Consider the following 9916-nt stretch of genomic DNA (forward strand, 5'->3'; position numbering starts at 1 on the left):
TTCTCAGTCTTTCCTTGTTTACATTGATCTTGACAGTTTTGATGAATAGTGGTCAACTATTTTGTAGCATATCCCTCAATTTGAATTTGTCTGATGTTTTTCTCATGTTTAGAATGGGGTTGTGGGTTTTCTGGAGGAAGACCACAGAGGTAGCAGATATTCTCATCACATCATATCGGGGTACATGCTACCAGTTTGACTTATCATTGTTGATATTGACCTTGATCACCTGACCAAGGCTGAGGCAGTGTTTGTCAGATTTTTTTCCACTATAATGTTATCCTTTCTCCTACCCCCTTTTCATGCTGTACTTTTTGGAAGGAAGTCACTATGCACAGCCCACACTATACAGTTAATGCTTCAGCTTCTTGAGGTCCAGTGTGCGCGTAAGTTGTTTGGAATCCTTCAATACAACACATCTGTCGCTTCTCCCTTAGTTATGTATTTATTCAACCATTTATTTATAATAGTATGAACTCATGGATATTTATTTTATACTTTGGGTTATAATCCATTACTACTTTGCTTATTTCGGTGCTCATATTATTCCAGCTTTGACCATTGGCCATTGGGAGCTTTTGCATTAGATTAGCTATTTCATCTGAATCCTGTCTCCCAAACTTGTAAGCCCACAGACTCAACCTCCTAGACTCCAGGCCTGGGTGCTACACCTTCCAAGCGGGAGAGTATGACCAAGATCTCTGAGGACAGGGATAATGGAGGGGCCTTTTATGCCTTCTTGGCCACAGTGGCCTCTGTTTCCACAGCTCTGGCCACCTGCTAAGAAGGACTCTAAAACATTCAAAGTGCTTAAAAATTGTAAAACCTTATCACCACTAATTCAGGGGAGACTAATTTGCAATCAGTAGGTCCTCAATCTCTCCTTAACACATGAGTGAATTAAAAAAATGAATCCATGAACTGGGGCTGCAGCCTCCTACAGGCTGTAACATGCATGAGGCCTCTCCTGGCCAATCTTGAGTGTGTGCTTCCCGGGAGACATAGCTGAGGCTGCTGCAGAATCAATAACTGGAGAAGGAAATGAATGGTGTCCTGAGATTTGCTGTCCCTCAGTCCCTGTGTGAGGTTTAGAAGTCAGCTGGGTGTAAGAGGTTACTCTGTTGTCCGTATGTGAATTATTCTCTTTTGTGGACCAGCCTCATCTTATTTAGTTGCCTTCTACCCAGCGGTCCTTTGCACTACCTTCTTCCCATCAGCTGCTGTGTGCCTGGGGAACACTAACCAATCTTCGTATTGATCTCAGCGAATTGCAATCAGGAAGGAACCTGGCTGGCTGCAATACGTACAAAGGGCATTGTTAAGTAGCCAAATGTAAATGAATTTTGGATTGTCCTGCTTTATTTTATCTGCACCACTGCACACCCCAATTGCCCTTCCCTAAATGAATAACCTGCAAGGCCGAGGGGTCCTCTTTAGTGAGCTCCTAGGCAAAGCACATTCTGTAGAGCTGCCCTCCTCCACTTGCCTTGACCCTCCTCTCCCTTTCACTTCAACCTCTTCCACTCCCTTCCAACACCAGGGGAGGGTCTTTTAGTGTATGGCAAAGGTGATGTAGTCTCACATCAAGGAGAGGACCATTAAAATTTTTACAAACCATGTACATTAAAATATGGACCACGGTTGATGGTATTATTGTTCCCGAATATTTGCTTCCTCCCTCCCTATAAAAGGATATACATGCCCACCTGTGGCCACATGACGTGTAGTCTTCCTATGGGAGCAGCTCACTCCCCTCCCTTGCTTGGCCATGTGACATGCTTTGGTGGTGGAATGTGGGCAGAATGCCCCATGCCTGTGTGAATATACGTTCTAAGAGGTACCATAAACACCGCTAGTTCTCTTGATGTTTTTCCTCTCCCAGAAGCATAGCATGTCCCAAATAGGGGTTGTGTCTTCAGCCTTGGTTCCAGAAAGAGAAGACCTGGGAAGCAGGGCCAGGTAGCAAATGACCTATAGTTGCCAACAATAAATATGAGCGAGAAATAAATGCAGGCTATTGTAGGGTTCTTAGTACAGCAAAATGAACCTGGTACGCCCATGTGTAACGCAAAATAAGAACTAAACTGTAGGTTAGGGATGGCCAAAAAAGTTATAACTTCCCTTTCCCATAATGATTCCTTTGATGGTTTATTTCCAAAATTTGTTATCTCATTTTGTTATGGTCCCCTGTGTGGGGTTCTTCAAGCCTAAACTCAGTTTCTCTCTTGAGTAATCTTGAAGAAACTATGATTGGACAAAAGAAACCTTTCCTAGGAATTCAGGAGATCCAGTGGCTAATGTATTAATCAGCTCTGTGTAATTTCTGGCAAGAAGCAAAATCTGTTACTCAAATGCTGCATCTTTAAAAGAAGTAGAGCAAATAACTTAAGATTTGATTCAGCTGTGAAATGTACAGATTTGGGGAGAACCAATCAATACCCATGTTTGGAACCTGTTGTAACAGAGCCACACTCTGAAATTATAAACACTGAAGATTAAAATAGGTTTTATTGTGATCAAAGCTCTACTGGAGGACATGACTCGGAGTGCAGCTAAAGGACCTGCTAACACTCTTCTGGATTTAATTTTCTTCCCCAAACCCTGGGCCTACACTTGCCACATGCCAGAGCAGGAGAGAATGCGTGTTGCCTGTGGACGCGGCAGAGGGCCATGGCGAGCAGGAAGGACCAAGCCCAGGTGGTCATCCTCTGCTCCCAGACTTTCCCATCAGTTGAGTTTTCCTTCCCACCCTCTGTTGGGGACAGCGCATCGGTGTGGACTGAGATAGGGGTGCTACTCTGGGAAAGGAAGATGCAATTATATTCCCTCCCCCTCCTCACCCCCCAAGAACTCTGAGTCTGTGATTCTAAAGCAGGTCCAGAGCGTATAGAGCAGTAGAAAGAACACAGGGCAAGAAGACCTGTCCTTCCTTTCATCCCGGTCCATCACTGACTTCTGTAGTCCTGACAGGTCGATTCACTCATCATCTGGTCTACCCACCAGAGAGGGCTGTTCTGTGACTCCAATGAGATATTAGGTGTGAAGTGTTTTGAAAACTATAAAGCACTATTTTAATTATAAAGTAAGATAAATTAGAAGTGGGAAACATATCCTTTCAAATCATGGAAATTAGGAATTGTGTAATTATTTTCTTAAAAAAAAACTGAATCAGAGACTTGAGGCAGTTTTCTAAATGTCACACTGAGGTCTCTGGACTCCAGTCCCGGGCTCTTTTAACCACGCCATCCTGAAAATGCTTCCTGAGTCAGACCTATGCCTGGCTGTCAAGAACTCAATTCTCTACAAAATTCCATCTTGTCCAAGGTTCCAGATCAGCCACTCTAATCCCATGAGTTATGTGGTCTTTTTCCTGTCCAAGGCACCCTACCCATGCAGGAGGGTTCAATCCCCGGTCAGAGCACATACAAAAATCAACCAATAAATGCATAGATAAGTAGAACAACAAGTCGATGTTATTTTTTTCTCTCTCTCCCCTCCTCTTGCTCTAAAATCAATCAATAACTTTAAAAAAAAACCTCCTGATACCCAGACTGCCCCCACACCAATTAAATCCGAATCTCTGGGTAGATCCTAGGCATCAGTACTTTGAGAAGCACCCCACCCAAATGGTCCCAATGTCAGGCCAAGGTGGAGACCTGCTGGGTTAGAAGACATCACATTGGCAATGACATTCATTGCCATAGCTTGCCGAGGTCAGGTGAGTTTTAACACATAAGGCCAGGCTGATTATTTCACAAGAAATAGGAAGAACTAAGGAAGAACATAAAATTCTTATGTTGACTAAGTGAAAATGTCTCCTGAAGGAGAAACTATCGGTTGCAGACACTTACGTAGCACATAGACCTGCATTCCAAAGGGGACTTTTAGCCTGAACATAGAGACTATGACTAAACCCTAGTCCCCTATAGGCTGCCTCCTGAGATTCAGAAAGATCATGCAAATGAGCCCACGAGCCCTTCTCTGAGCATCTCAGGGTTCCTCCAGGCAAGTATGTCAACGAGACTGAACTAGTGACCCCAGTTTACAAATGTAAAGTCCACATCAGCTTCATTTATTGTGCTGCTTTTCTCTGCCTGCCTTCCCACCTCAGTCTCCCCACCTGGAAAAAGTACATGCTTGGCTTTATGCACTAAGTAACTATAATGACTCTCAGGCCGCTGCTAGGTAAGAATCATGTAACATGATTGTTCCCTACACTGTATTATACTCCAGAAGCATATGTCTGTGGGCTCTGGGGGCAGGCAGGAGGCCTGGAGGGGATGGCCTCAAATGGAAGAGGCAGAATGGCAACTCTCACCCTCACTCCTCATCCGTCTTTCAGGTGCAATTTAGAGCAGACAACCTGAAATTAAAACAAAGACAGAAACACTGAAGAATGCATCCCTAGCCATACCCAGGGTGGCATTGGTGATTTGTATCCGGGTCCCACAAGCCTCCACGATGAATGAGAGGGAAGGAGGTGGGTGATGCCTGGCTGGTTCACATACTTGCAACTCTGTTGCTACCTCTCAGGTGCTGCTCCTGGAGGAGCAGGTGTTTGCTTCCATCAGTGTTCTTAGTCCTTTCTACATGGAGGGACATACAACACATAAAAGGCCCAACTGTCCATCGGGCATTCTATAAGGCACTATGCATACATGTCCCCTTCAACCTTTACACGATGTGAGGGAAGTATTATTACTCCATTTTGTAGCGGAAGAAGCAGAGGTATAGAGAGCTCTGACTCAAGGTCAGAGCTAGTGAGCTGCAGAACCTGGACTTGAGCTCCCCCAGAGTTCAGGCCATTTGCGCTGCCTCTACGTTAAGTTGTCTTTGGTGTTTCCAGGTTCATAAGGTGTTATCTTCCCAGGTGCCTCCAGATTTCTTAAGCTATCCTGGCCTCTCCTAGAATTCCTCACATCCCACTTTCCTGCCATTGCCTCCTCTTCTTCCTCTCTGGGGAATGTCCTGCCATGTTGGGGTGTGTCATTATTGATGATGAGTAGTAGCATAAAGAATGACCTGTGGAATAAAGTCTTAGAGAGATTTCAAGGGGAAGGAATGCAGAACCCAGAATCATCCAGGCCAAGAATCTTGTCCTCCTCCAAGAGAGGAGCAAGGAATAAGAGTTGGAACAAATACAGAAAACTTTATTGGAAAATGTGAAAAAACAAGTTGAGGCATTTGGTGCCTCCTGGCTTCCGTGGCCCTTGGGTGATAAGAGGAACTGTTTCATGTGATGTCTCCTTTCGGGTCTTATTTCATTTGAAGGCTTGTTTTTTTAGCCTGGATCAGTGTTTTGAGCAAGACAGGTTTTGAGGGCTCCTTGCCTCACTTTGTGGAAAGAAGGGCCAGGCTGTGAGTTCTGAGTTTTGCTATTTTAGTGGAGTAAATATCACACCCTCAGAGGGAGATGCTGGTTAGCTTCCTTAAGGGAATCTATAGAGACTTAGAGGCATTTTATTTAAATAGATCATCCTAGCTTTGTGCAGTGGCAGTATCGTAGCCAATGAGGTTTATCTGAGGCGCGATTATTGCTAATTGAAAAAATAAATAAATAAAAATAGATCATCCTAAACCACAACAAATATACCTCATGTGACTGGAAAGAGAGATAGTGTTTCTAGATGAATAATGACTTGCCTATAAACAGCCAACTTAAAAAAGAATCTATCTTTTTGAATGAAGTATTTCTAAAATGCATTGAATACATTCACTTGACAGGAGCACAGTAAACATAACTGAACACTTTCTCAGTCCTCTTATGGACCAAGATTCTCCTTATATCCATTAAAATCCCACTGGGCTGTGGTTCTGGGAGAATCTAAGGGGTATTCAGGTTTCAGGGCGGTTGGGTCTTCCATTAAAGGGCTCAGGACTATGCAGTAATCTGGCTCTAGGTTAGCTTTTTGTGGTTATTCTATTCTCCTCCCCATGGTCATGCTCTGTGTAGTGTGTAATGTGCATAGATGGAGAAATCTATATAATACATGTTGCAATGAATGTTAATAGAATATTATTATTATTATACTAGAGGCCTGATGCACAAATTCATGCATCAGTGGGGTCCCTCTGCCTGGCCTGCAGGATCGGGCTGAAACCGGCTCTCTGAGGGGTCCCAGATTGCGAGAGGGTGCAGGCCAGGCTGAGGGACCCCACTGGTGCACGATGGGGCCAGGGAGGGATGCGGGAGGTTCGCCAGCCAGGGAGGGACCCCGGGAGGGCTACAGGATGTGTCCGGCCCATCTCGCTCAGTCCAGATCCACTGGAACCCAGGAGCAAACTAACCTACCAGTAGGAGCATCTGCCCCGTGGTGGTCAGTGCACATCATAGCGACTGGTTGACCAGTCGACTGTCTGCCCCCTGGTGGTCAGTGCATGTCATAGCAAGCGGTTGAGAGGCTTTAGCATATCATTAGCATATTACGTTTTGATTGGTTGAACGGATGACCGGATGACCAGACACTTAGCATATTAGGCTTTTATTATATAGGATAGGATTTAAAAAATTTGTTTTATTGATTTCAGAGAGAGGAAGGGAGAGGGAGAGAGACAGAAACATCAATGATGAGAATCATCAACCAGCTGCCTCCTGCACGCCCCACACTGGGGCTTGAGCCTGCAACCCGGGCATATGCCCTGATCGGGAATTGAACCATGAACTCCTGGTTCATAGGTCAATGCTCAAGCACTGAGCCATGCTGGCTGGCCTTATTATAAGTATTTTTCAAATCAGAATTGTAATGAGCTTCATGGCCTACTTGACTTACCTTTCTTTAAGCAGATACAATCATAAGTATAATCTGAAAGATTGTTTTCAGACTGCTTGGTGACTGGAACTTTTTAATTGCTTTTCTTTTGCTACCAACAAGTGGAGGCTGCCATCTTTCTTTGAATAACTCCAGGGCTTCCAGCAGTAATTTATTTTGTAATCAGTCCTTCTGGTAGCACTTTAAATTAATGTTCTCATGTATGGATTTAATTGGAATTTAATAAGACAGTGCATAATAAGTACAAACCACGTGATACTAAAAACATATTTACTAAAGATTAACCACCGTAGAGATACAAATCTATTATGTAGAAACCCCAATAAACATTTTTAGAATGTTAAATCATAGGTAAACATTTTGTGTTGCTTCAAGTCAGTCCAGATCTTCAGCTTCCTTTGTTATTCTGCCTTCTAAGTAAACTTAGCTGTTTACTACCACGAAATTGATTTTCCACTTGTACAATTGGTTCAGCAAAATCCAGCATCAGGGGGAAAATATCCTCCATATTAATGTAGAACACACTCTCTCATTCAGCCAGTCTAGGGTGGGACCTGAGCATTTGTATTGCCAACGAGTTTTTGGGTGAAGCTGCTGCCCTGGGGCCCGCACACTGAGAAGCACTGAGTCCAGCATTGTTTTGTCTTAGGATTCAAGGAAGACTCTGGTTTCCTCTGCCCCCATTTAATGCCTGGTTTTAGAATCTGCAGTGACAGGTTAAACATGGCCACGTTTTCTTTCTCACTGACCCCATGGAGAGGTGGGCCGTCTCTCTGTTCCTTTCATCTGGACTAGTTCTGTGATGGCTTAGTCAGGAGGAGGCAGAGGAAGCGATGCCCTCACGTGACTGGCAGCTTCCGCTTGCTTCCTCTTGGCCGGCTGCCGTGCGGTGGGTCAGCCTGAGCAGAGAGTGCCCCATGGGTGAGGCCATCGGCCATTGGCCATCAGCCTTGGCTAGTTCCCAGGGAACAGCCAGCACCAGCTTGCCAGCCATGTGAGTGAGCCATCCCGGGAGTGGTGCTGCCTCAGTTTACACACCCCGGAGCAGAGACTAGCCACCCCTGCTGAGCCCAACTTGCAAAACAGAGTCAATCACATTGTTGTTGTTTTAAACTCTTTGGGGTGGTTTATTTTATGGCAATAGATAACCAAAATCTACCTGGCTGTAAGCGGATGGGGGCCCAGCACTCTTTCAAGATAAGTCAGGCATGGATTTTGACTTTCCCCTTCAGGGTATGAGTTGTAACATCTAAAAAAACAATACAATCGCTGGGCCACAGTGGCTCAGTGGTTGAGCGTTGACCTATGGACCAGGAGGTCACAGTTCGATTCCTGGTCAGGGCACATGTCCGGGTTGTGGGCTCGATCCCCAGTGGGGGACTTGCAGGAGGCAGCCAGTCAATGATTCTCTCTCATCATTGTTGTTTCTATCTCTCTCCCCCTCTCCCTTCCTCTCTGAAATCAATAAAAAATATATTAAAACAAAACAAAACAATATTGTTTTGAGGGTTGTCTGAGGATTGACTTTCCATGGTTGTTACTGTGGCCCAAAAATAATAAATGGAGAATTTCAGAAATAAACACTTCATAAGTTTTAAGTTGCATGCCTCTGAGTTGCATGATAGTACCTCTCACTGTCCCTCTCTGTCCCCTCTCCCCCATGTGAATCACCCCTTTGTTCGGAGTCTCCACACTGCAGATGCTCCCCACCCGTTACTCAATTAGTAGCCATCTGGGTTATCAGATCAACTGTCCCGGTATCACAGGCTTGTGGCCAAGTCACCCTTACTTTATTTAATAATGGCCCCAAAGCATAAGAGTATCGAAGCTGATAATTCGGATATGCCAAAGAGAAGCTGCAAAGTGCTTCCTTTAAGTGAAAAGGTTGTACGTATAGGGGGAAAATCAGTGCATATAGGGTTTGGTAATATCTGTGGTTTCAGGCATCTACTGGGGGTTTTGGAACATATCCCTTGTGGGTGGATAAGGGGGGGGGGGCTACTGTATCAACCAAATAAGTCATGAGTGAGCTAAAGTTAATTTCAGAATTTTATTTTTCCATTTTGTCAGTCCCCGTAGAATTTGACTTTGTGTGGGGGCAAAATAAGTAACTGTCAACAAGGACATCATCTCAGGGTGTTGGAAAAGTCTTTCCATCCCTTAGCGTATGATGCCATGGGGTCATTGATGCCTGCATTTCCATAATTATGACGGTTTCTTTGCCTTGAACAAAGGAGGCATTGCTGTTAAATGCAAAGGACAATGGACGATTTAACACTGTAATGCTTAGTGGCCACTTGCAGCTTAACATCAGTACTCTATCTGTTCTTCCCTAAGAGTGGGCTTGCCCAGTTTCTTCACAGTGGGCAGGCGTGGCCTTCTTACCACAACCAGTATTTGTGTAGGAGTCTTGCTGTGTGGGGTGTGAAAGTGAAGCACTGTTCTCTACCTGTAACAGACTGTAGTCCATGGAGAAGAAATGAAGTTGAAAACAGACTTACTTATGGGATAAAGTCACACTTGGAAGATTTACATAATTGGTCAAGAAACTTATATCCAACTTGAAAAAATGTATGCTCAGAAATGTACTTAGCAATTAACACTTACATAGTTCAGTATACACTTTATTCAACATCTACAATTTGTTCAAATACACAACAGAGGCTGGCTGGTGTGGCTCAGTGATTGAGCATCGACCTATGAACCAGGAGGTCACGGTTTGATTCCTGGTCAGAGCACATGCCTGGGTTGCGGGCTCGATCCCCAGCGTGGGGCTTGCAGGAGGCAGCTGATCAATGATTCTCTCATCACTGACGTTTCTATCTCTCTCTCGTTCCCTCTCCCTTCCTCTCTGAACTCAAAAAAAATATTAAAAAAATAGACAACAGAGTAACAGTTTCAGTGTGATCTTAGACATACAATTCAGGGAGATAATAAATCGTTGTGCTTTGTAATATCATCCCACTGTCTTTTCATTACAACCACCAGAAAGCAAAGCAGTCTTCTTCGAATAAGGGATGTTCACCTCAGTGGAAGAACTTATTGCCCAGAATCCTCTCTGAGGACGAGGCAATGCGCTGTGCACTGCAGGGGACTGAACGGTCTCAATGCCCTCCGTGAAGTCTAGCTGCCGCAATAAAAACAAT

General features: G+C 44.5%; 1 pseudogene; it reads left to right on the forward strand.

Annotated features, from left to right (window-relative positions):
- The first annotated feature begins 5480 nt into the window (after positions 1 to 5480).
- LOC139014824 (U4 spliceosomal RNA) lies at positions 5481 to 5563 on the forward strand (annotated as a pseudogene).
- The last annotated feature ends 4353 nt before the right edge of the window (positions 5564 to 9916 follow it).

This window comes from Myotis yumanensis, unplaced genomic scaffold, assembly GCF_028538775.1.
Source record: "Myotis yumanensis isolate MYYU_CA2020_CCGP unplaced genomic scaffold, mMyoYum1.0.hap1 SCAF_7, whole genome shotgun sequence".
NCBI classification, from domain to species: Eukaryota; Metazoa; Chordata; class Mammalia; order Chiroptera; family Vespertilionidae; genus Myotis; species Myotis yumanensis.